Genomic DNA, 26,402 nt, shown 5'->3' with positions numbered 1-26,402 from the left:
GCACCACAAGGACAGAAGCCATGGCAGAAGAGCATCTTACAAAGAAATTACACACTGATTTATGCATAGCTGCTGACCACCTTACCATGGTTTCTTTGCAAACTGAGGCATGTGTGAGTGATGAGAAGCTCATTTCACTCAGATAAGGAAAAAAGGAAGGCTAATTGTTGTTTTTAAGGAAGGGAGGCAATGAAATTGCAAAGGAAGGGGAGAAAAGTAAAAGGACAAGGGACAGGAATACGTGATGTGGCAAAGACAACTGAAACAAAAGGGTGGTTGAGGTAAAGAAACTGTAAAACTCATCCCTTAGACTACCTTAGTTTTCAATATTTCTTGTTAAAATCTGGCAGCTACATCTTATCATATAATTGATCTTTTTTAGGACTAAGGATATATAATTTCTTCTAGTGTGTCTTTGTTTAGTTCTTTGTTTGCCAGCTTTACAGGGCTGTACTGACAACAGGCACACATTAAAGTTGTAAGGAGCTCAGGTGCTATACTAGTTCCCTGGGCAGTGATTATGGTAGAACATAAAATGTGTAAGTTCTAGGTATTTACTCCTGAGGACAGGATACTTTTTAATCATTAAGTTATATTCCTCTATTGCTTTGCTAAATGTAGAGACACACTCTTGGATAATGCTAGTCATAACTAGCTCTGACAAACCACCTAGTATCTTACCAGCATTGTCTTTTTATTGTTGAAGTAAAATTATCCTGATCAGGACTGCTTCTTTCTACACTCCTCTTGTTTCAAGTCTGAAAGCAAATTTCATTTGTTCTCATAGTCCTATGTTCACATTGCAGCACCACGGTTATTTCTTGGAATGAGGACTATGATTTCCATAAAGTACTAGGAGAATCAGATGGTCAAGCAAAAAAAGCTCATAATTTATGAAATCTCCATTGCTGATACTGGATAACACAGTATACATAAACTTGTTTAAATCACATGAGCTAGCTGTAAATGCCATGGTAAGGTCTTCATATACTCCATCTGAGCTATTTCTCATTTCTGGACTGGCACATAAACATCTGCCTTGTGGCTTATGGTTAAGTTTTGAGTAATAGAATTATGAGCCCACAAGTACTCATCTCACTAGATCACTGGCCAAAAATATTCTGATTCAAGCTGTAAGGTTGCCTCTAAGTTGCATGAAGTGAAGCTCCATGTATGAATCCAGATGAAAGTAATAAAGCTTTTACCTAGGACAAGCACCTCAGATATGATGTTTACCAGTGTCTGTTTCTTCAGAATTTCAGTTTGCTTTCATTGCTCAAGAAAATACAGTGGTTTCAAGGTCAGATGTATCCTGGTTTCATGTACTAGGATTTACTTCTTTCTGGGTTTAGGATTATAACTAGGCAGATAGGGAGTCAGCCTGGCTCTCCCCACCATAAAGTTAGGGAAAGGGTTTTAACCCCGCTCTCAAAAACGTCTTTGAGTTATCAGGAGTACTGTTATTGGAATAATAATTGGAGACGTAAGTGTGGAAAATATTGTCTGTCATTTGAAGGAAGGAAAACATGTGAAAAGGATTGGGTTTGTTGCCTCATAGTATAACACATTTTGAAAATCTCTCATCAACATAATGAAGCAATGTGGGGAATTTGATACTGAGGCAAGAGGGAAGGATTCGGTGTAACAAAACTGTAACCCGGCATCCTGATCCACATCAGTTCTGTTAGTGTGTCCACAGTCAAAAATTAAAAAAATACTTCTTGGTATTAACTCGTGCTTGAATTCTAGCAACACATAAGACGTAATGTATCTCGTAATGTTCACAGATATTCCCTCAAGTGAAGAAATTTTGAGAAATTTTAACATGAACCAACCTTGACTATTGTAAAGCTGAAAATGGCTTGGGCTTCAGTGTTTTTGTACATTGAGGTTATATATATATGCCTTACAACCTTCTTCAAATCAAAATATGCTGGTGCTGTCCAGGATGAAAATTGTGTGGGGCAAATGTGACATGCAAATTTCTTGGAATTTTCCAAGACTTTCCTGCAAGTGCCATCAAATTGCTAACTACAGCATATAAATACCATGCTGCTGAAGTAAATGGTTCGAGCTACTTCTGCTTGGATTCATTATTTGTGCATTGCACAGGCCTTGTCAGAAGGGAGAGGATTTGCAAAAGGTTTGTATTTGGAAGACAAAACAACACATGAACAACCTTCTCCATGTTTTTAGCTATGCACATCCAGGTATTATTGAAAATACAGGCACCTAGAAGGAAACATCTAGACTGTGGGCTGATACTGAAAACACAGAAAGTACTATCTTGGAGCAAATGCAATGGCATCATGCACGTGTGCACACAGACACCCTCCCACATGAGAGCACTAACATCTTGCAACCATTACTTGTGCTGTGATGCAGACATAATCTAGTTAAAATGGAAATGTATTAGGAAAGTCAAACAATTAATTGATCCAAGAAAGGTTGTTTCATGTTTTGTGTAAATCAAAGCTAAAAATTCATTTGAGGGACACTGCCATATTGTAGACTAAACAGAGTTTGGCTTGAGCGTAGGGCTTGGGGCGGGTGTTAAAGTTGTTCTGCACTACACATGGTCAGTAATCCTCAGCAGAAATGTTAGCTCAATTTGTCAGCATTATCTTTATGTCAACAGTAATTCTTAAATATTTACAATAGACATAGTACTCTGAGGGTTTGTAACGCAAGATAAATTGGAAAAATGTTAACAAAATGAATGGTACTAATACAAGCCCTTGGCACTTTGTACTCTTAAATTTTATATACAAGAGGGTTTGCCTGAAAGTTGGATTTTATTAGGCTTTATGGTTTATTTGCTACATCCAAGCTTTTGCTAAAATGAAGCAGAAATTTGTATAACCATTGTAAAAACAGAATGTATTAGGTTAATGATGCATGAGGACTGGGTTCACAAGAAAGAGACATGGATTTTTACATATATGTTCTGGACCAATTTCAGTCTTGATATAAATGAGTATGAATAATATAGAACTTTAACTGAGTTGCACCTGTTTATATACTAGCAGAATTCAGTCCCGTGTCATCAGAGGAATTATAAATATGCAGCGTATTTTTTTAGATAAGATGTTCAATATATAATATCATTCCAAATGCATTACATGATAAATTAAAAAACTGTAAATTTTACAAATAGCTAAGAACAAAAAGAAACAAAAAAAATCTAGAGAAAATAGTTTCATTGCAGGTTTGAAATTACAGGAACAATATAATAATGAAACAAGACATCCTTCCTAGACACTTTGCCTTCATTGCTCTCCCTTTCTCAGTCATTGCCATATATTTTTTTAATGAATGGTGGCTGTGAAAACCAAGCATTTGTTTCGACAATGCGTGAATTTTTTATCACTCTTAACCTTGAATCTTTCCCTCTTTGTGTTTCTAATTCTAAACTGTCCCTCAGCATTTGCTCACTCCTGTGCCTACGTTCTACCCCTGTCTAAAACATCAAAGTCCTCCCAGTGTTTCCACCAGTAAGAGCTCACCAGATAGCTGCACATGAGGAATATCACTGCCTACTTTGACATGTTGGTTTTAACAAAAAAAAAAAATTTTTAACCATGCCTTCCCCTGGATCAGACAATTCTGCTTTTTGTTTAGCATTATTTACAGTAGCTTTAATACACCTTTTCATGGACCTACATGTTATTATTCCTGCATACTGTTTTCCCCACCACTTTCCACAGCTAGTTTATTATCTCTTGTCTTGATAGTACTCATACCAGAACCTGTCATGTTGAAAACTTTGTTTCTACTTGCCTCATTTCTTGCTCTTGCATTTAAGTCTGAAAACGTTTTGGGGCATAATTTTTTACGTATTCTGAGTGTCATAAAAGGAAATAGGTAACATAGTGCAACACAAGGGATTTCATCCACTCCACTACTTTTCTCCCTTATGATTGCATACAACTTCATTGGGTACAAATCCTGTATGTTTTGCTTGTCTAGTTCTTGTCTCCATGTGTCCTCAAATTTCATAACCTGACAGTCATCTCTTGACTGTGATACTGTGTACATATGAATAAATACTCCAAAATACTAATAATTAAAAGACAAAGTGAAAGATTGTTTAAAAAAAACCAAACCTGTCCTGTGCAAAACATATTGGTCTTTCAGAGATAACTGATCTAGAAGGTTTTGTCAAATGAATAACAATTCAGCGCCAAACTCCCCCAAATATTTCCACCCCTGCTCCAACAGAGTACTGCTTTAAGAGACTAATTGCTGAGAGGAATCAACAGAGGAAAGCATGTTTTAAACCATTTATTACAAACTATGGTGTCAGTCAAGAAACGCTAGGTGATGAGTTTGCAAGACCTCCACCTATTTCCACATATATTTGTTTTTTTCTCTTCATTTGGTCCCTTTTGCACCCTCAAAAATCTACTGTGTTTAACATTAAACTCTACAGTTTTAAGTTATTATACATTTAGCTAACATTCCCAAATATTCACATAGATTTAAATAAAAAAGATCATAGTGAGAAAAGGGTAAATACAATTCAGCCCCTTCTCAAACACACACTCAGAGATTACCTATCGATAGAAGACTCACTGTTCTTTAACTTTGAAAGCCATTTGGGATTTGAATATTTCTTTGAAGGAAGCACAGAAACAATGTTTAGCAAAAGTATGAAATACCATCTTGTCTTTGAGCTGTCACTCAGGCTTTGAGTCCTTTGCCCCATATTCTATTCACCATTCTTATTCTGAACCTGTGATATCCGATTCCTGTTTCTGTAATTTCCATCTTTTGTTCACAAGTCCATTCTCTCACAATAACACTATTCAGATAAGGTATGTCTTTGAGTAGTCAGCTACTACTTTTTTTTTCCCCTCCCTGTAGAGATTCCATTAGTGCTTTCGGACCCTGTGATACAAATGTACAAAGCAAGAGCCCTCTGCTGAAATATTGCAGCTCGCTTTTCAGTACTGTGTCAGATAGCACTAGCAGGGAGTTTTTATAGTTTACCTTGCAAATGATGGAAACCACTCTTTGTTAAACAAAATTAATTGAGAGAGACCAGCAGAAGATATTCTTGTAGTACATAGTTGGTGTGTTATGGTGTCGTGGCACTGAAGAAAAAACGTAAGAGCATTTTCCTAGATAAGGCACCTTGCAAATATAACATATGCATGTTGTGACACTTTGTCTGTATATTCATTATTCAATTCAAAATGGTATGCTTTCAAGATTTAAAAAGGAAAAAGATCAGAGTAATGACCTTGAACTGTACAGCAAAAGACACAGCATATTTTTAATTATGTCTCCTCTCAATACAAGGATTATAGCTTTTTCAGGTACACAGTGACCAGCAAAATAGATCAGCACTTCTGCAATGTGAGGAATAAATCTATAAACAAACCCACTGTATTTCAAATAATTTTAATAGCAGTAGGAGTCTGGTGTTTAGTATTTTAGATATTGCATAGAAATTTATGGTGCATATTTATATAGAGAAGCCCTGAGTTGTACACCTGGATCCTTGCCAGTCATGTGCTTTGTGACTTTCAGCAGACCACTTATATCTACAGATGTGTCATCTTATATATCTGTAACTTGGGAATGTTAGCATTTGCATCAAAAAGACTTGATTCAAAGGTGTAGTTTCATTTAACAGTATTTGAGATTCTTGGATGAAAAATGTTTTATCCGTGTCCCAGGTCTACACTTCAACTACTTATCAATGAAAAAACAAACTTCAGTGAGGTTCCACAGGCATTAGTTATTGGATAAAACTTACAATTATACAAAGCGAGTGGTATTATCGACACTAATTGTGTAGTTTTGAGGTTTTTCCAAAATTATTTAATTTTTCATAGTACTTATAACAAAAGAAAAGTGATTAAAAATTTGCTATTAGACTAAGTAATTGCTTTAACATATATTCAGTAGCTTGGGATATGAAGTAATTAAAGTACTCTTCACCTCAACCAAACTGAAAATAATTTTGAAATATATTTGTTGAAGTGCAATACCAGGACCAGGCATTTTTCTACTAATTTGGTACATTTTAATTTGGAAAAAAAAATATGTATAAAAAAAAAATTGCTTCTGTAAAAAGTAGGATCTGTATATTCTAACTGGGCTTCAGGCATTTGTTTACCTTAGAAATTATTTCTTTTTTAGTTTTTCGAGTAACAAAGTTGTAGGCACAACTAATTGCAAGAGCAATCAAGGGCTTTTAAGTCACCTAATGTAAACAAATGAATATTTAAACAGCACCAGTGGCTGATATTTTGTGGATATTCTAAAGTCTAAATACCTGAATTCTAAACATCTAAATTTACACTTCTGAAGTCCACCAAAAACATAATTTGAGATGCACTGTGTACATCATACAAAGACACACTTCAACAAAGTGCTTACTGAATTTGTTTGGGTGGTATTAATCTCAACTGTGTTGTGAACTGAGGTGAAGCTGTGCCTGTGAGCTCTGTTGAACCAGAAGCGATCATTGCTACACTTGCTAATGTGGAAGTCTGGTGTAGTTAGAGATGAAAGCATGATTCCAACAGTTTGTTGTTTTTTTGGGTTTTTTTTAAGGAAAATAAGCACTAATAAGCACTCTTCTAAAAAATTAAATATTAATTCTTTGGTCTTACTGAGCCATTTCTCTTGGTTTTCTCAAGCACTTCTGGTCTCAGCGCTACAGAGACACCAAGCAGAGGAAGTACATCTGCTAGTCACGGTACCTACACCCTGTCAGACTCTTAGCAGCAGTTGGCTGTAGTTTCAGCTTTATCTAACGATATGTCACATATTCAGGCTGTTATGTGATCTACCTTTGCTGCTTTCCCTTCCTAAAACTTTCTCTGTCCCCCGAAATTCTACACTTTTTTCACATTTGTGAATTAGGTGCCGTATGACTTGCTCATGAAATTGCTACATAGTCTGTTCTACAGCCTGGGGGTGGGAGCCAGGGATCTCCCCACGCTTGTGGACCTTCTGCCTCCAAGCAAGCAAGATGGGGAAACTAATTACCGTATGGGCACATTTACATGTTGGACCATAATTTCAGTGGAGGAATGTCAAATGTGCAAGCAACAGACTCTTGCTTGCTTTTTCAAAACATACTGCTGTTTGCCACACAAGTAGGAAGCTTGTCACATGTAAGAATTGTAAAGTAAGGTTACTGAGAAAACTATTTTCAAAGATTTCAAGTCTTTGACCTATAGCCCCAGAGCCTATCAGAACCACAGAAATGGCACTCGTGGCCTGAGTACATGTAAGCACAGTGTCTTTCACATCAGGGAGGATTCGGGAACATGTTTGATTTATTATGTTCACAGCCATGGGGCATTTGCAGGTGCAAGCCAAAGCCTCAAAGGCAAAGGAAAGCCTCACCAGTGTGCACCAAAGAGGATCTCTTTGATCCCTGAAGGTGCACTAATGCACTGGTGCGGAGAAAACTGTCCTCCTGTGTATTTGGTAATGTGCTGTAATCAACAACAGACACAGCTGGATAAGCAGGAAAGAGCAGTTAGCTTCCTTGAAATACAGCTTCGTACTTGAAACCATACTAGCTGGATAAAACGGTAAGTTTTATAAAACATACTGGAATCAGAAAAAAAATAAAAGCCCTTTCAATGGAGATTTAAGCAGGTCTAAATTGATCAAGCACATAATGTTATGTATGTGATAACTATAGTATGCATTTTTTTAAAGATTTTGGCCTTTTCATTCACCTGAAAAGACTTTTCCATAGATGTTCTGAATTCAGAGACAAATCCTGCTTCAATTAGACTTACTCCTACTCGCAAATCCTATGACTAGCATTGAATTTAGTCTCCAGTTCAACCTTTGGGCTGCTCTAGCCCATAAATGTAAACAGAGCTGTTATAATCAGCCTTAAGGATTACCATAAAAGCAATTTCGGAAATGTGGATCTGCTCTAAACTTACTTTGTCTTTTTATTTACCTTCAGTGCACCTTGAAAGAGATCCTAAATTGGCACTGGCTTTCCCATTAATTAAATGTGGGACTTTTTCTAGGTTTTAATGTGTTCAGAGAGGATTTTATTTTTGTTCAAACAGAATGATCAGCGAAACACTCATTCCATACTTTACACTTATAGTAATTATTTGTAAATATTTACAAATAAAAGGAGAAAACAAACTTGACAAATACACATTTTGGGAGAGGAAAGTGGCCTAAAATTTTACAGCAAGTTTTAGGAAGTATCTTAGAAAGCAGGAGATAGATGCAACAGTGGAACATGTGTAATTTATTATCTTGTCTTTACCAAAGACAGTGCTCTTTCCTGTTGGAAATTTCATACTTAATTTGCTATGAAAGAGTAATTCCATGAGTTTTAAGCTCCTTTTCCATATATCAGACACCTGTGAATAGATCATTTTCACTGAATTTCATTGATATTCACTGAACTGGGATACTTGCTTAGTTCCTCAAGTACTTCTGCATATCTGAGATTAAAGTTATTCTACTGAGTTGTGACCAGCTGGATGAGTGACCAAGCATGTGATGTGCTTGAAAACACAGATTATGCCCACTCAAAACACATGTTGGTCCAATCTGTTCTATGCTTGGAAATGAACTCAAATATTTCTGCTACGCATTTTCTTTGTACATCTCTAAATTATTTTCCTCGTAAAATCCCATGATTCAAATGCTTGCAGTTCGGATAAGCCACATAGAAAAATCTACATGTTACCTGATTCTTAATCACAATCAGTTCAAAGGCTGTTTAAAATGTTAAGATACAAGATTTATAAAAGTGTCTCAGATAGTTCAGTGCAGGAAGAAAAGGAATGTGCCAGGAAGGGAAGGGAGAACTTTAAATTACACAGTAGATTATGGTTATATACATTTATCAAACAGAAAGAAGCTGCCAAGGCACAGTAGTCCAGTATCTCTTGGACATCCTAAATATCCTCTGAAAAGTTGATTCATTTCCCTTATTTTACACTGAATCAAGAAGATAAGGAAAGAAAACTGGAATTTCACTCCTAGAATCTGACACAACTTGTGTTAGAGATGAAATAGACATTTTTATTTATTTATATCACCCAGATACAGAAAAGTTTAGGTCTTTTTTTCTTTTCTCATCTAGCTGATGATAAAAGTAATAATCAGGTTAAGTGCTGATGATATGGCTGTTATGGTAATACAACTAACCCAGTGTATACAGCTTAGCGAATGAAAAAAATCTTTTGTATGAAAAGATAGCAAACTATAGAAAGTGTCTGAAAACACTGTCATCCTTGACAGGACAAATAATTTTACACAAGTCAGAAGTATTTTAGAAAGTGAGACTGGAATTCTGCCCTGATTATTACTTCCCAGAGAGACATAAGTAGAGCCCAAACAGTCTAAATTCGGTGTTTGGTGGGAAAAGACAATAACTGTAATGCTCTCACTGGGGAGAGCATGTATTTTTCAAGTGGCAGTCTGACAATGTTCTCTCCCTTCTTGCCTTAGATGTCCTAGGAGGCCTGACAGTCAGCATTATATATAGAATTGACTGGTTTAAGTATTTGTTTTACAGTAAAAGTCATCTGGGGTTTTTTGTGCTGTTAACCATGAGCCAAGTCTTTCAAGATTAATTCAAGTTTTCAAGTTAAATTTACTTTTTGGAGGATTTCATACCACATCGCAAATATAATTGATGCAGTTTCCAGCACCAAAATAAGTGATCTACAAATATCCATGCCATGGTGTTAAGGCATCTGTCAAACATTTTCTTTAGACACATGAGTTTCACATAGCCTCCAGCTTCCAAGTTACTATTCTTTAAAAAACAAAACCCCAAAACACAAAACTAGTATCCTTCTTTTTATGTTTTATATCTCTATCTGCCCAGTCATGTTTTCCTTGGTCTCTTCTGGAAGAACTAATTTGAAATGGTGATTGGATAGAGGTACGAAGGAGTGAGTAAGTGTCAAGAAATTCTACTGCAACAAATTTGAAGATGTTGAATCATGATCAGCTACCAACCTTTCTTTGCTTTCAGAGGCACCATCCCACAGCAGATTACTTCAAGCACTAGAATGAGAGATCTGCTATGCCATTTTCCTTCTCTGCATCCTTTGGAAACACAGAGAACAAATAAAGCTGGTCACAAGCCCTCAGGACTTGACACTAAGGAGCAGTACCTGGAAATGCAATGTACTCAGAAATAAATTATCTAAAAAGAAATTATCAAATACCTTGTATTTGTAAGAATAGAAAAAAAAAACCACTATAAGGCTATGCTCTCTTTTGTTCTTATTCCACAAAAATATTGCCTGTAGATGGTTTTTGAAAAAAGTGCAATAACCTACATCTGATCAGACAGGAAAGCCCAAAAGAAATAATGAAATCTGAAAAAACCCAAATAATTCCACTTACAATGCTGTACATTGGGAGATATACACACAAGTAAGCATTGCATCAGAGGCAGATAAAACCACAATGTCCCACATTCACCAACAAGTTTAAGAGCACCAGTTTGCCAAAATTAAGTCTTGCTGGCTTTTAGAACTCCTTGGAGGCCACTCGGTTACTGACTGTATTGCCATTTTTAAGACAGAGATTTTCTCTTTCCAGGAGCTATCCTTGAGTCTTTATCTGACAGAATAGGCAATTTCCTGCAATAATCTGGAATAAAAACTTTCTACCCTACTTTATTGTTCCTCTGTATCTTTTTGTATATGTCTCCTCATTCCTCATGTAAGAGTATGTCACTCATACAGATTTAAGCTTCTTTACAAGACATTTGTGCTACACAAAATAGGAGGGCTGTGACATGCTTAATGGTAGAGTAAGAGTGGCAGTTTTATCCTCATGTATTTCATAAACCATATTCTTCAGTGCTGAGCAACATGAATTAATCAGCAACATAAAAATGGAAAAAGAGTTTTCTGGCTGAAGTGAAAATGCAGCAATTTCTATTACTGGAATCACAACAATTGTGATCATTCTCAACAAGAAAGTACAGTGTGGGAAGATAGTGAGAACACTCTTTTAGGTAAAATCTTGGTGGTGCTGGAGTAAAGATGAGAACTATTTTTTATCTTGATAGATCCATGGTCTGGCCTTTCCAGAGTCAAAGGAGGTTATGATTTTGGTTAGTCAGCACTCAAAATACAATATATGATCAAGTAATAAATTCTCTGTTCCAGTTTCACTCATAATGAAACCTCAATTTCGTACACCTTATTTAAAAAGAAATCAGTGTTTTCTATTTTCTTAGCATAAAAAATTAGGTATAAAGAATTTCTGTAAACCAGAAATTCAGGGATAAAACCTGTTATATGAAGACTGACAGTATAATATTTCCCACATAGGGAAAACAAAGCCAACATCCACCATTACCTCTCCTGTGTACTAAAAGTGCAGGGGGTGAGGGGGAGTGTGTGGGGAAAAGTATAAAGAGTGGTTTTCAAAATACTATGACTGATGTAATAAATCCTAATAGAATTGACCTGGTCACAAATCACCACGTGGTCAGGTCTAGTCCAAAAAAAGTGACTAGAATGTGACAGCTATTAACAAAAATATGTACAGACAACTGAACAAAAAAGCCAAAAATTAATAAGAAAGGCTATTGAGCCTTGTGAAGGAGTCTGTTCTGGCTGATACCATAATGGTCAACTTGGAGGATGAAAGAAACTGATTTACAAATTTATGGTTAAGATCAAGCTTGAGAGATGTGATAGATTCAATATGATCTTGCCAATTTGGAAAAATAGTATAAAAAACCAATGCAACAGACAAGAGAGTGACAATGGTCTTTGGGAGGGATTAACCACTTTAAAAATACAGGACAGTGTATAAGATTACAAGTTCCACATCAGTAAAAACTTTCATACCAAGAAAAGATCAATGCCAGTTTGGGGCATTTAAAGAGAAATTCAGCCTGCAGAAGACAGAAAGTAGTCTCTCCATGGTGATAAGGCCTCAGGAGGAATATGTGCTCAGTCACTTGTAGAGATACATGGGCCAGACGAAGGAAAAACCCAGGGGAGTTCTGCAACAGTAGAAGGACATCTGAAAAATCGTGACTTGGAAGAAGTGATTGAAAGACCTTGGGATTGTTTAGTTTAGATAAGAGAAGATACATGGAAAACAGATTTACTGTCATCTGGCATCTAGGCTGTTGCAAGGAAGATCAGTTGGAGAAGAAATGCCACAAGGGATATTTGAGATGGCAATAGGATAAACCTTCTAGTACTAACCACTGTCAATCAGTTGCCTGGGGAAGTTGTGGTATTTGCATCAGGGGAGCATATAAGAATAGTTTAGACAAATATCTTTCATTAATTACATGAACCAGGAATGGACTGAATGATTTCTCTCCCTTTCTCTAGTCTGAGTGCAATCACTGCACTTGCTAACAGCACAATCACTGTTAATACATATCCACTCCCTAGAATGTTGGCAATAGGTCTCTGAATGAGACAGAATGAAAAATGTCTGTAGCTCCATGTCACAGGAGAGATCAAACTAAAAAAGACCCAGAGCAAGCCCCAAACCCAGGGCATCAAGAAGCCAAAATTCTAGGATGTCATGAACAATCCCAAACAGATGGCACATGGTAGTCACTGCTGTTGGGCAGCCCTTGACAAATACTGATAGATATAAATGATACAAACTGAGGATCTGTCATAATATTAGCTAGATAATCTGTCACGGAAATTACCAAGTGGTTTGGTAAAATGTCAGTCCTTTGGAGGCAAAGATTGAAAAGTTTAGATACTTCAAATTTTTCAACCTGCTTTTCTACAAAGACACTTGGAATTCTCTTGCATAGGAAGTTCATCAATGAAAGGTTGCAGCAAATACAAGAAGCTGTACCAGCCTCTGGTGTTTTTGAAATAGTATGGACAGTTACATACATATAGAAATTATTAGAGTGGTCTAATTACCAGGGGGAGAGGATTTGCAAGACCAAAAGAAAGTGGTTAAAGACAGGATAAATGGATGTCTAATAAATACTTTATTGTTCCTTTTTTGCTTGTTTTATTTTGACTATTGTAGTTTATTGCCCTTTCTGAATGTGTCAGAAGTTATATCAAAATAAATATCTCTCCATAGAAAAGTGCAGCTGCAAGGTAGAAGGCTCTTTTATGTAGGCTCTATGTTAAAAGTTCCCTTACACGCTATAGGATTGTGAAGAAAAAGACGAACAATGTCAGAGTGAACATATAAACCACTGTCCTCAATAGGCAACCAAGATCTGATGCCCGGGATATAACTGATCAAGTCAGGGAAAAAAATGTAGGTTTGTTTTTTTAAAGGATAATGTAGCAACAAGGCTGTGCCTTTTTTTTTCCTGAGAAAGAATTAGAAAACCAAGAAAAGTACTGTTGGGGAAAACAAGTAGTAGGTGTGCTGGTTTGAAGGAGGTGACAGTACACAAAAATCAAGATCCTCTAGAGTAAAGTTGCAGATGACATTTAAAGTCTTGCATCAAATCAAACAGCAGTTGAAACTGGGCTTCACTAAATCCTGTATAACACAGTTACACATTTAGACATTCCTGAGACACAGATTTTGCATTTATATACAGAAATATTCCTGACTTTACACATTTTAGCAATGGAGTGGAAATCATTACAATGCTTTGCATTTGCATTCTGCATCAAGAGGAACAGAAAATTTACTGCCAGTATATGTCTTCCTGGTTTTTGTTTTCACATTAGAAAGAAGTCAAGGGCCCTGTTTTGCAGGACCTAGCTAGGAGTCAATAACACCAGGAGCAAACCCTGAAAGCCCTAGAACACCAGCCACAGTTACATCACAAACTAAATACACCACTTGGATTATCTGCTGTTTAAAATAGAACTCTTTAGTATGTTATCTATGTGAATAAAAGCATAAACATTTCAGCTATCAACTCATCAAAACTGCTTGAGCAAGCATAAAATATCTTTTTGGCACCAGGTAGTCACTCTGTCCTCTTAACACGATTTCTCTCCCTCGAACTTACTCTTTAGTTACATGCTAATGGCTTCATCTTAAGATAGCAAAGTCATGCATGCTTTTAATATCAGACTTCTTTGCATTGGCAAGAGCTACAATTTTTTTGCTGACAAGACAACTTTACAACTATATGAATGGTACTTCTTTGTTTAGGGAAAAAAAAATGAGGTGAGTAAGAATTCTGAACCACAAATGATGCCATGTGAAAGACTTAACCGAGAAGAAGAAGAGTTACAGACCACTTCACAAATGCAAATGTAGTAAAGTGAAAAGTAAAATGAAAGGCCACCTCTCCCCAAAAAGTCGTTTGTTTGGGGTTTTTTTTCTCTAAATAGCCTTCATTCTTTGCAATTTGGTCTGCATTTCCATGCTTATTTTCTTATTTTATTTTTTGTCTTCCACTCTTATTAATAAGCAGGAGTATCTGAAGAAGACTACCTAAGTTCTTTAAATTAAACTGATTTTTTAATTTCCACCTATGCTGTTGAGTATTGTCATTTAATTATTTCACAGGACCAGCCATGACCTCTAAAGCCACAGGTCTGCCTGACCGGTCACAGAGTCTGCCAGGCACAGACAGAATACTCACATGACAAATACTGCTAGTGATTGAGTGCAGCATGAACTGGAGCAAAAGAGTCTTTCTGTTACAAGAGTTCTGTGATGACAGGCTTACAAGAAATCAAGGATGCCTTTCCTTTTCATCCCCAAGACAAATCAGCATGGGTTTCCTCTGCTCTGGCCATCCACCAGAAAGTCCTCACCCATTACTCTTCCCAGTTCCCTTTACAGGCAAGGCTGTACAATTTTTGGTCCACTCTCTCTAACACTAATGTCATCCCCTCAGCTGCACTTATATATACACACACCCTCTTCCCCTTCAACAGAAAACAGAAAAATTAGAGACAAGTAGGGAGAGCAGATTTCTCCCTAAATCTTTGTTGCTGAAGACAGCAAAAGAGCTTAATGAGTGCCTTGGCTACGAGCCCCACGCTGGCTTGAGCCGGCTGCTCCTGCGATGACAGCATCAGCGCAGTTTTATTCTCAGCTCAGTCAGCACCTCCCCTTCAATCGCACCAGATGCTACATTCATACAGTGAGGGACCACTGTCTTTCTCTCTATTCCTGTGGGTGACATACCAGAGAAAATCAAGGAGAAATACAAGAGCAATCCACGCCTGTTCTAGGCTACTGTGGTCAGATAATTCCTTTTGGATTTGTGTCAAATTCCATTTAATGTCATCCATTTCTGTGGTCTCTTTTTTCCCCCCTGCCACCAAGGTCCTCTCAGCTGGCCCACTGACAAGTCGGCCTCTTTCTGATGTCCCCAAGTGCTTGTATGGACACAGTATCAAATAAGCACTGGGATGAGTGACTGGGTTAACTGATAAAGCTGCTATTAAAGCTCCGTTTTCAGCACTGCTGAAAGATTAACTGAGGCAAAATTTAGAGCACAGGGGAAGTTTTACTTTTAACAATATACACTTCTTGATAAATAAAAGGCTCTAACAATTTCAAAGAAAGTTGTGCCAAGAACCTTGGCAAAATGTGCAAAAACATTTTCCTCCTCAGCGAATTATACAAACGGTGCAATTCATTTTAAAGCTTTGAAGCTTTAACTTTGCAAGTCTCTTGTAAACACTGAGGCTAATTCACTAAAAACACTACACACTGAAAGCACAATCATTTTATAATCTTAAACATTCATTCCTGATTACATATTCCTAACATTTCAAACTGGCCAAAAATCAAAATACTGGAAGATTGGAAGTGGGTTTAAAAATAATTTCTGTCTTCCTCTTGGTAAGGTTAGACGTCCAGTTGCTGGCAGGACGGTACAAATAAGATAATGAAGTCATGTTAGGATGGCAGTGACTAAGCTAATACCTATCCTAAACCACTAAATGCAGCCAGTGTAAACTGCATGGCTCTTGGGCTGAGCTGATTAAGCCTGAACTGAGTCCCTATGCAATCCACAGAAAGGATGCTGCTATTCTTTCTGGCACTGGCACAATCACCAAACAGTTCATCATTACTGTTGCATGAAATATTATGGAAAGCCTAACTAGCATAAGCAGACATACTCCTGAGGTTTAAAAATACTTTCAGGTGCCCCAAGTATGTGCACAGCTGTTTTGTTAGTTGCTTGTAATATTCTCAGATGGAAAAAGATGAAGATCAATTTTGAAACAGTGTGATGAGCTGAATTGAACTCTGATAATAAACATAGTTTTCTAAGCAAGTTTTTGATATAAATGCTGCAGCAGGGATTATTTAGTGCAAGGATAATAGAACAGATGATGAACACTTAGCTGACCAATATTTACTGTTTGCACATGCAGTATATCAGGACTTTTATTAGCATTGAGGTAATGATTCTAAATCACAGCTTGTTTTCTTGCTTTTAGGAGAGAACTGTTAATAAACAGAATGGAAAATGAAAGGTGATTACCATTAAAGGATTACACTTATGCTTTGACTACCTTAAGTTTGAATTGTTCAGATTTTGTAAGGTAAACCAGGGCTGGCTAGTCATGTTGAAAGCACTAATTTATAATCTATAATAAGTTTAATTAAACAACGGGTGATGCAAAAAATCTGATTGAATGTCCTGACCTGATCTCAAAATTAAGTTTAACCTGGAATTTTTTTTTTGATAGATTGTAAGAACCTCAGAGAGCTATCCAAACTGGCCTCACCATTACTGAAGAATTCTAAAGGTGGTTTGTTCTGACTACTCATTTAACAGAAACCTTTAACTTGCTGAGACTGAGCTCTGTTAGCATTATCAGTAAAGAGAGGTACTAAAATCAAGGTCATTGTTATACATCAATATATATTTTTTATAATGTCAAAATCATCATTGATTCTGATTATTGCTGCTTTCTAATTACATTTTGAAACAGGTGAACTCATTCCTTCCAGTTACCCTACAATAGTTAATTGACCTTGTTGTGTCATATTTTCAAACCCCACTGAGAGATGCTTACATTGCAGTTGTGGTCTCTCTTTGTGATTACGCCATTTCAGAGAAAAACAAAAAGCCACATGTCATGTTCTTGGTAAAGCGTCTGGATTATCTTAATGATCTAAAGCTGCTTTGCAACATAGATATCAAGTAATCATTTAAAGGCCTGTCTTGATAGTTATCAAGGATGGAATGTCTTCTCTCTCCATGGAGAAAATACAGAACATTATCACATAAACACTAAACTGACAACACAAGACCTATTCCCTAATTTTGCCTCTAAACAGAGAGTGCCAGGTAAGACTCCCGTGTGATACCCCTAAATTTTCATTCACATTCATAGCAACAATTTTATATTTCAATAACCCAGGCTGAATTATTACTGAGAACTCAGTAATTATTGCAGGAACAATTTATTTTTCCTTTCCTTCGACTTCTTCTCTACAAATGTCATTCAACTTACATCATTTCTGCTCTCTTTAGGAGCTCTGACTATGTCTATGGCTGCCTCTGCTTAAGAATCATTAAAAGTTGTCATTACCCCTTTGCTTCTGCAGAAGTCAGGAGAAGCAGCAGCTCTTAGAATGTGGACCTAAAAGCAAAGAATGTTAGAGGACCCTTCATAACAACAGGAACCTAAAACTTAGCAAAACTGCTGCAAAAATTGTCTAGAAGATAACCAGAGCTTTAGCCTTACCCCACTATAGCTTGATCCTGTTCCTAAGTCTACACTGAAAACTGAAAAGTAGCCTCAGGCCTCATGTAATTCCTGAAGAGTTTGCAAAAGTCCTTGATAGAAGTTTAAAGAGGAAACATTTCTTCCAGTTCCCTTTACATAGCTCTGCTCTTGCAAGTCAATTATTCACTTACCCAGTCCAGCTACAGCCAACAGGAGAGTGTACTTTGGTAAGAATAACTCATGTAACACGTTGGAAGGAAAGTTATGGAGACACAGTTATGTATTTTACTGGTTGTGACCCTGTGAAAGTTTTGGTTTTGGTTTCTAAACCTAATTCAAACTAGTGTCGCAAGGTTTTGCCAGTCTTTCTCTTTGTAAACCCTTAGCTCCTCATAAAACCCTTATCTCCTCATAATGGTCTGTACTGAGCTTTCAATCTACTTCTAAAAAGTATTTTCATTTCCTTCCTTTTAGAAATTAATTTATTCTTTAATTTAAATAATTTCATTTCCAAACTAACTTATTTAGTTTCCAATTTTTTACCCTGTCCTGTTCCACACTGATGTCCACGTCTTTTCCACTTTTAATCCTTTACGTATTTTTTCCTACTTAAGAATGGTGCCATTATCTAAAGCACACTAAAATTGATTGAGAAGTAGTTCCTTATGGACATGGAAGCAAAAGATCCATAGAGAATTTTGTTAATCATTTTATACATAGAATGTACAACATAATCATATTGTGACAGAAAAAAAAAGAAAAAAATTAAATCAATAAAGCAGAAGAAATTATGGAAATTTGTGTGTGAAGAAGATCAGGTATTAAGGCTATTTAGATTCTCAAATTCTAAAAACTCCATAGTAAGTGCCTCTGCATATTGCAGAGAATAATGCAATATGATGAAAGAATGATGAATAATGAAACTCACACCATAAGGAAGAACTCCCATCACCTAGGAGGAGTGTCATATCCATAGAATTACAATAGAATCACTGGCTTCTATCCACCTACAGGTTAATTGGCAACAACGACAGGGACTTGCAAATGGCAGAAAATAAACATACAAGATTCAGAGGTATTTTCTGTTGAGAGAGATTCAAAAATAGAAGAATTCAATAAAATCTTTAATTTCCCTGTAACATTTTATTTTACACCTTGTTAATTCTGTAAGGTTGCAGAGCATTTTCAGGGCTAGCAATAGCAGAGATGTAGAGGAGGGGTTGCTCTAGAAAACCTTTGCCCTGTCAGACACATATTGGCACATGGCTGCACTCCAGTATCTAGCTTATACCTAGCTTATACCTAGCTTGTGGTATGACTGCCCTTCAAGTAAAAAGCGTACATGTGGTTTTCTTCATCCTTTACAGTTCACCCTTAACCTAGCTGGAACTTCTATGGATACAGGAGGGAATAGCAAACAGTGTATACACTAATATTAGTAGAAGCCCTGAGGAAGAAATACCCTGCTGAAATCAAAACAGAAGGCTTGCCAAGCAGAGTACTTCAGAAGAAGAAAGCAAATCCTGGCAACAAAGGAAAAACAGGATGCAACAAAGCGCTCTAACCTTGAGGTCTGGATCTCATGAAGGCTTGTGGATTACATGAAGGCTTGTGGATTATTTCACAGCAGCAACTGCTTTTTCTCTTAGCTGTGGTTCTCATCTATGTAGGAGCTGTACTATCAGTTTTTGTAACACCATGTCATACTCCACGTCTTTAACAGCATGTAGCTCCATCCAGTTCTACAATATAGCTTGGACCACAACATAAACATGACTTCTGCAAAATGCATCACAAATTCACAAGCTAATGTCAAAACAAGGAACTACTACTATATTTACGGTGATTTTATGACAACTGTGTACGTCAAAAGGGTAATCAAAATAATTTGCAAATTAAATAAATCTGGGGCTTTTCCTTCTCTTTTTTTCACCTCTCGTCTGAATATGTAGTCCATTTCTAACATATAGGGGTTTTTTCCAGTGAGGAACATGTTAAAAAAAAAATCACACAAAATCCAGAAAACCTTTAATTCTCCACTTTCTCTTGTAACACTGTTCAAGGAAGCTGTGAATAAAAGCAAACAAGCTTTCACTGCCTTCTCAAGCATCTTCCATGCTTTTTGACTGTACTAGATCTGTTTCACAGACACCTTCCTCAGTAAAACTTCTGTGTCATCTGCTTTCCTCGATACAGTGCTGCATGGTTCAATACAATCACTTATACAATGCTCGTAACTCCTATCTGGTTGATTGGAAGTACACAGTACATCTCAGGCTGAAACAATAATCTTACAAGACATTCTATAAGCCCAAATGCCAAGCCAGTTGGCTATATTTTCCAATGACATAATTTGTGACTTTCTAGTCACAAATTTGGTCCAACACTGTATATCACAGAACTGCTTCTTCTACTGTGTACCACGAAAGCAGCATGTGATCCTCTACTATCTACATACCCCACACAACAAAAACTGTATATGTGACAAAAAGAGTTCAGCTTCCCAGGACAGCTCTGCTGCTTTCAGCAGGGTTACACTAGGCATGAGTTCATAACCTATAAAAATAGTATAATGCACTCCTAGATCAAACGTCCTTCCAAATGCTCTGACAGAGAGATGCCTTGCCATGAGAGACTGGCTTTGTATCAGTGCCTGCAGGGAACACATTTGCCACTTTCCTTACAACAGTAAGTAAACAGCCAGCCTTCATGCTTCGCCTCCAAAGGAAGGTCTTCTGTAGTCTTGTTTGTACTCACAGCTGCCATTTACATACCTTTGAGAATCGCAATGAGTCGGGCACTGTCTTGTTCTCCATATAAGCCAATAGGGCTGCAAGAGTTATAAATCAGGAAATAATATTTCTTGCAAATAAGCCCAGAGTATTTAAAATAATCCTGAATAAGAGAGCATGATTATTTCTCAAAATAGCATTAGATAGAATGGATTGACTGGAAAGCTGGATTTCGGTTCATCCAGCTGTGTGCAACAGAATTATTTTTGTTTTCTTACAGCTGTTAGAAAGTTATCCATCTTAGTTTTCACCATGGAAAATTACCAGTTTCAGGGCTAGTCATGGCTGGCACTAGAATCAGTTCAACAGAGACAAAAATATGTCTGAGGCAAAACTGATTTAGAGACAGAAATGTTTTATAATGCTCTTTCCCCGCTGTTCTTTCCACTGCGGTCACTTTAATCTCAAATATTTCTAATGAGGCATGCAGCTAAAAGTAGCCTCCATGGCCTGTTTGAAAAGAGAGGAGAAAAAAATTCTCAAGTATTAGAACACAAAAATATGAATAGCTCTCCAAATACGAAATAAGTACTTATCTAATTTTTTTTCTACCAGGCACGATCAACCTTACTGGAGCTTTTTCCCAACTAGGCAGAAAAAAGGGTAGGCTTTCCCGTGTGCTCATACAATTTCTGTGTCCCTTCTAGCAGACAACACTCCCCATAAAGCCAAAAAAATGAAAGATGGCAAAACAATATTTGGGCTATTTTTTCCCCACTGGAATCACATATTTTACCAAACATTCATCTACGAAAGCACAGCAGTATGTAACAAGTAAAATAACAATATGGGGGAAACATGTTCACCTGTCATCTTCTCCATTACCTTCATCTGCACCAGTCCATTCTAGATTTCAAGGTTTAGTGCATTCATCCCAACTTAGGAAAGTTTGTCTATTTACCAATTTTGTAGTAGAATTCTAAAATATTACTGCAAAACAGCATGCTTTATTGCAGTAAATTAGTCCCATGGCAATGTTTACAAGTGAAAACTGAAAGAATATTTTAAGTGGTTTTTTCCTCCTTTCTTTGATACAAGTGTTACGCTGCTTGAAAACAGTGCCAGACTTAGCATTGGGATGGGAGAGGTAACAAAATAATTCAGTCCCTTGATAAATTAAATCCTTGGCCTCTCTTCTCAAAGAGTCAACAAGGATCTCAGACAAAGCCAAAAATAGTAGCAGTGTTTCTCTGTGATGCAAATTGATCTTCACCATGATCAGGACCAAGAAAATCTAAGAGGCTTTCAGTTAGATGCAAATTGAACATTTTGAAAGAAAAAAGTTAAACTAAGATGAAAAAGGTTAATAGAACGAAGAATTTCAATACAGACCCTGCAAGAAAAAGCCTGGTCTTTGGAGAACATGAGAGTTCGTCAACCTCTCCAGTGATTTGTAAAGCACCTAAAGAGTGTGAAGTGGGTTAGCAGTTGACCAGCACCATTTCTAAATGCATCATGGAGGTGCCAATGTGTAAGTACTAATTTGTCTGGAAAGGTAAAACAGTTGGGTTGGAGGGGGGGAACCTTACACTCTAGCAATGTGTGATAATCACGAAAATTACCATGTTCCTCCTCTTTTAATATACAGAGCAGAAGTGTACTTCTGCACTGGAGTCCATCCACATTATCCCATGAATGACTCATTTCCTTTGGGAAATGTCATTCTGACATATCTTTTACTCATGTCTTTTCTTGCTGGAGAAAGCAGTAGAGATCCATTGGTCTCTGGTAACCTTTTTTTACTGGAAAAAGGAGTTTCTACCAGTAAGGTCATTGCTTTGACAAATTGTATAAAGAAGCCAGTGGAGGGTGGAGAATATGCAAACTACACAACTCCCAGTTGAAGTATGTGAGCAAAAGAATGACAGATCACAAAAAACATTGATTGTGTGAGTAAAAAGGCCAAACCACTACCACATGCCTAGAGAAAAGTCAGGAAAGATGTTGTCCAAAACAGAACTCCCGGGAGAGGTGAGATCACACTAAGCGGGGGAGGAGGGTACGTACAGGATGTTGTTTTGTAACTGCCTAGTGTTTTCCAGAGTAAAAATGATTGTGGCTTGGCTGAGCCCAAGTTTCTTGCCTGCCTGCTTCTTCATCCCTGAAGACTGGAAACAAGAGCTCCACCACCAGGTAGGCTCCTTGGAAAGGTATCCAAGCAACACAGCCCAGCCTCCCTATCGAGATGGAACTGACTGCCCAGAGTTGTAGTACCACCTCAGAGCCCTGAGGGACAGAAATAGACTGACCAGTATCCAAAACCCAGAAGTTCAATCAAATTGATTTGGTTGTAAAAGGTACACTCTCACAGGAAGGAAAGGACTTCACTGTAGCATCCTGCTTCCAAACTAGGTCTTCATTCAAAGGAAGTCAATTCCTCTTTCTCAATGAATCTACAGGCTAGCAATTACGTCACTCTAAGAGTCAGGAGCACTTTTATGTATTATTTCAAGTGATTCTTAGTTTGCTAGGTTCTTTATCTATGCTGATTTTTTCTGTAGGGGCACATCTTTAGAAGACATTTTAGCAATTTTTTAACTTCTCTGGCAGTAAATTAATCAAGGCTGCTCTAGAGGCCCTTCTCCTTCCTCTGCTGATTTCTCATTCTCATGTACTATCCACTCTCCTGGAAATTCTATTATCCTAATCTCAGAGTATTAATTTCGTTTGCCAGTATTACTTTTCTTACCTTTTACACTCTTGACTTCACTACGTAATCATTATCATTTCTCCTCCGCATTTAGTGTTTGATTCCAGGGCTGTATCTTGTCCCTGTTCTGCACTACTTTTTCTGTTTCTCTCTTTCATAGGGCCTTCTAGTCTGACAGCTTTTGCAGAGTCAGCTTCCTTGAAAGACTCACCCTCCATTTCTATTACTATCAATGACAAGCTCTGGCATTCTCTTCTGAATGTAAGGAACAGCATGCACTGGTGGTTATACCAATCCTCTTGATACTAATTATCCTTCATTCTGTATCTTTTGTTTATCCCTCCAAACATTTTATTCCACCTCATCAAGTACCCTGTCATACTGCTAAAATTTCCCATGGTGCAATGTAATAGTCTTGTTTCTCTTATTTTTTAGTCTCACTGGTGGCTTGATTATAAGTCTAGTTAAATTCTGAAAACTAGGCACTCTTGTACCCATTCTTATTAATAGTTTACTGTGGCTTAGGAATGGTATTCTTGAATTTAGTGTTCCCACTGAAACCACTCCAACCCATACAACAGTCATTCTCTTCCCTCACCTCTGTGGCAGGCTGGAAAGGAGAACTGAAGACACAAAAGGTAAAGGCCACAGTTTGAGATAGGAACAATATACTCGAAACAGCAATGAGATAAGAAAATAAACAGTAAAAGCAACAATATTAATAGCAAAAGTGTACAAGAGAGGTGAGCAATTCATGTGCAAATTCTCACCACTGATACCTGGCAGAGCCTAACAATACCCAACCACTACTACTTTACCCCGAAAGGGAAGAGAACCCTTCCCACATTCCCAGAAAATTACCTGAGGTGGTGTAGAATAACCTCCAGGTCACAGCCATGCCCCCTCCTGGGTGCTGCAAAAATTAACCCTGTCCTGGCCTGATCCAGGACACTGTTCTATAGGACAGTGTTAGACGTGTTTCTCACTTCCGTTAGAAAAATATCACACAAGAGTGAAACAGTGACCAATTGAAACAAATTTCACATCACATATTTTGTAAGCAAATCCATTATCTTGCCTTTTGTGAGAGAAATTACCCCCTGAAATCTCTCTATTCCTATATTTTCTAAGTTATTGCTGCACATTGTCTGATAACATAATGAATTAAAACCACTGTAGGATTTGTAATTAGATCTTGGAAGTCTACAAACATAGAGTCAGCTACACAGCAGGATTTAAGATTTCTGTCTTTCTGTTTCCTAGCCAAGTCTTCTATAAAACAAGTATATACTACTAAAAGATACTTTCCTTGAGACCTTTCTGTTTCCTAGCCAAGTCTTCTATAAAACAAGTATATACTACTAAAAGATACTTTCCTTGAGACAACTATTTCTTGCTCTCTTTATTTCAGGGTTCTGTCTATTTTTGTTACTTTTCATCTGCAAAGGTCTGTGTGTATCTGTGCCTGCATGTCATTTTTGCTTCTTCTTTGCTGATTATATAATTTTTGTACTTACCACATAGGAGGAAGTTGTATTATTTTAGTTTATGAACTGCACTGCAACAATAAAGCACCTGCCTGAACAAAGGAGTTTGGGGCAGAAAGTGTCTTGCTTTTGTTAATAACTTACTGTATTAATGTATTACTATTAAGCAAATTATGCTAAATTACAATACACGTTCAGTTATAACAGCTCAATGACTAATTAATTGCTTTGGATAACCAGAGCTATTGTGTTTTCTTATACTCCGTGCACAAAACAGCTTTTAACACCATGACACACTACCTGCAATGCTTACGAGGATCTTCAAAGTCTATTAGGATGACCCATTCCTTAGGTCTCCAAGGCCCTGTACAGGACACATGTGAGTTTCACTGCACCCCCAGTATCTATTGACTTAGGAACCAGAGACAGCCTAAGGACGGAATAAAAGTGTCCGGTGACCTGTGTCAAGCGCTCATAGGTCCGCACTGATTGCAAATTAAATGTCACTTGACTGAGGCATCAAGCTCACTGAGAGGGCAGGAGCATCAAGCATCAAGCAACACAAGCTGTTTGTTATGCAGCTGACCTCCCAAGAGCACAAAGAAAGGGACCAAATGTTTTGCTAGCAAGATAGATCTGAAGGCAGATCATCAAGACATATAGAGTGCGTATAAGGACAGTCTGCCTTGAAGGACAGAGTACCTTACACATCGTTAGGATCACACCATGCATGTAATCAACTAAATAGGTAGATGAAATGGCACAAAGGGTTCACACAAATATTAACTAATCGACATGCAACTTTTTCCCGGCTGTGTCTGGAGTCTTTGCAACCAGAATCCAAAGCATAGAATTGTCCAACATAAAATACATATAAAACTCATCACAACTTATCTACTGATCTGATCCAGTCAGTTGAAGATAATTTTATGGTGCTGTAATAATGATCTAGATTTATAACTGAATATATTTGCCAGATGGTACTTATGGGCACAGTTACAATAGACAGCAAACAGCAAATATTTGATAAGCATTTGTGGGCACAACAGCATGTAAAAAAGGACAGACTGCAACTTCAGAGTCATGCGGTAGTAGATTAGGTAGATTAAGGGAAAGGTTTTCTAGACATCCAGATCAAAGAAGAGTCCTCCCTTGATCAGTTAACAGATACATCCAAAGTGGAGGAAGGGCTGAGGAGGAACAGTGCATCTTCTTATAAAAGGACACAGCTTCCAAATCCATTATCAGCTGTGAGCTGTATTTTCAGTTCTCACCAAGGTCATATGGGAGAGCAGTGGCTCTCTTTGGAGACTTTTGGTCCCTTTTATGCTTCAGCACGAGAAGAGAGGGACAGAGAAGAGAAGCATAGAGAACAAAGCGGATTCCTACCTGTTGTCTTACTTTTTACTCTCCAAGTGCACAAACTTTCTTGTTCATTCTTTGAATGCCTCTTTATGCCAAATCAGGATAGAATCCCACTGGAGAAAGACTGTGTAGGCTCTAAGTGGGCAAAGGGCAAAGGACATTCAGACATAATAAGCTGGAAGGTCACTCACCATAGGCCACCAGAGAGTGCCCTTTTCGACATCATGATATGTCCCTCAATTAATGTAGTTAAGATTTTGACACAAGAGAGGATATTTGAAAATGAGAAAACTCAGTTTTATGGCTACAAGAGCTATACAGCAGACCAGACAGCCCAGGCTCTAATGAACCTTTTGGTTTTAATCATCATTGTAAAGATTAATATTTTTATGTCTATAAAACTGGCAAAAACATCTCACCTACAAATGCAAGATTAAATATTTTACTTTATCTTTTGTAAAGAAAAATATATACCAAGAATTAAACTTGGAGATTTTAAAGAGATATTATTTTC

The 26,402-nt window shown here is 37.3% G+C and overlaps 1 long non-coding RNA gene across 1 annotated transcript in view; it reads right to left on the bottom strand.

Moving 5' to 3' along the window:
* LOC113943066 overlaps positions 1 to 25,953 on the bottom strand; it is a 41,982-nt gene extending 16,029 nt beyond the window's left edge. The window contains exon 1 of the long non-coding RNA XR_003526188.1: positions 25,925 to 25,953. This is a non-coding gene — a long non-coding RNA (uncharacterized LOC113943066). The remainder of the gene's footprint in view (positions 1 to 25,924) is intronic.
* Positions 25,954 to 26,402: the final 449 nt, after the last annotated feature.

This window comes from Corapipo altera, unplaced genomic scaffold (genome assembly GCF_003945725.1).
Source record: "Corapipo altera isolate COAL_440 unplaced genomic scaffold, ASM394572v1 61411, whole genome shotgun sequence".
NCBI classification, from domain to species: domain Eukaryota; kingdom Metazoa; phylum Chordata; class Aves; order Passeriformes; family Pipridae; genus Corapipo; species Corapipo altera.
The sequence above is the reverse complement of the archived record's forward strand: the minus strand, read 5'-3'. Positions and strand labels throughout refer to the sequence as shown.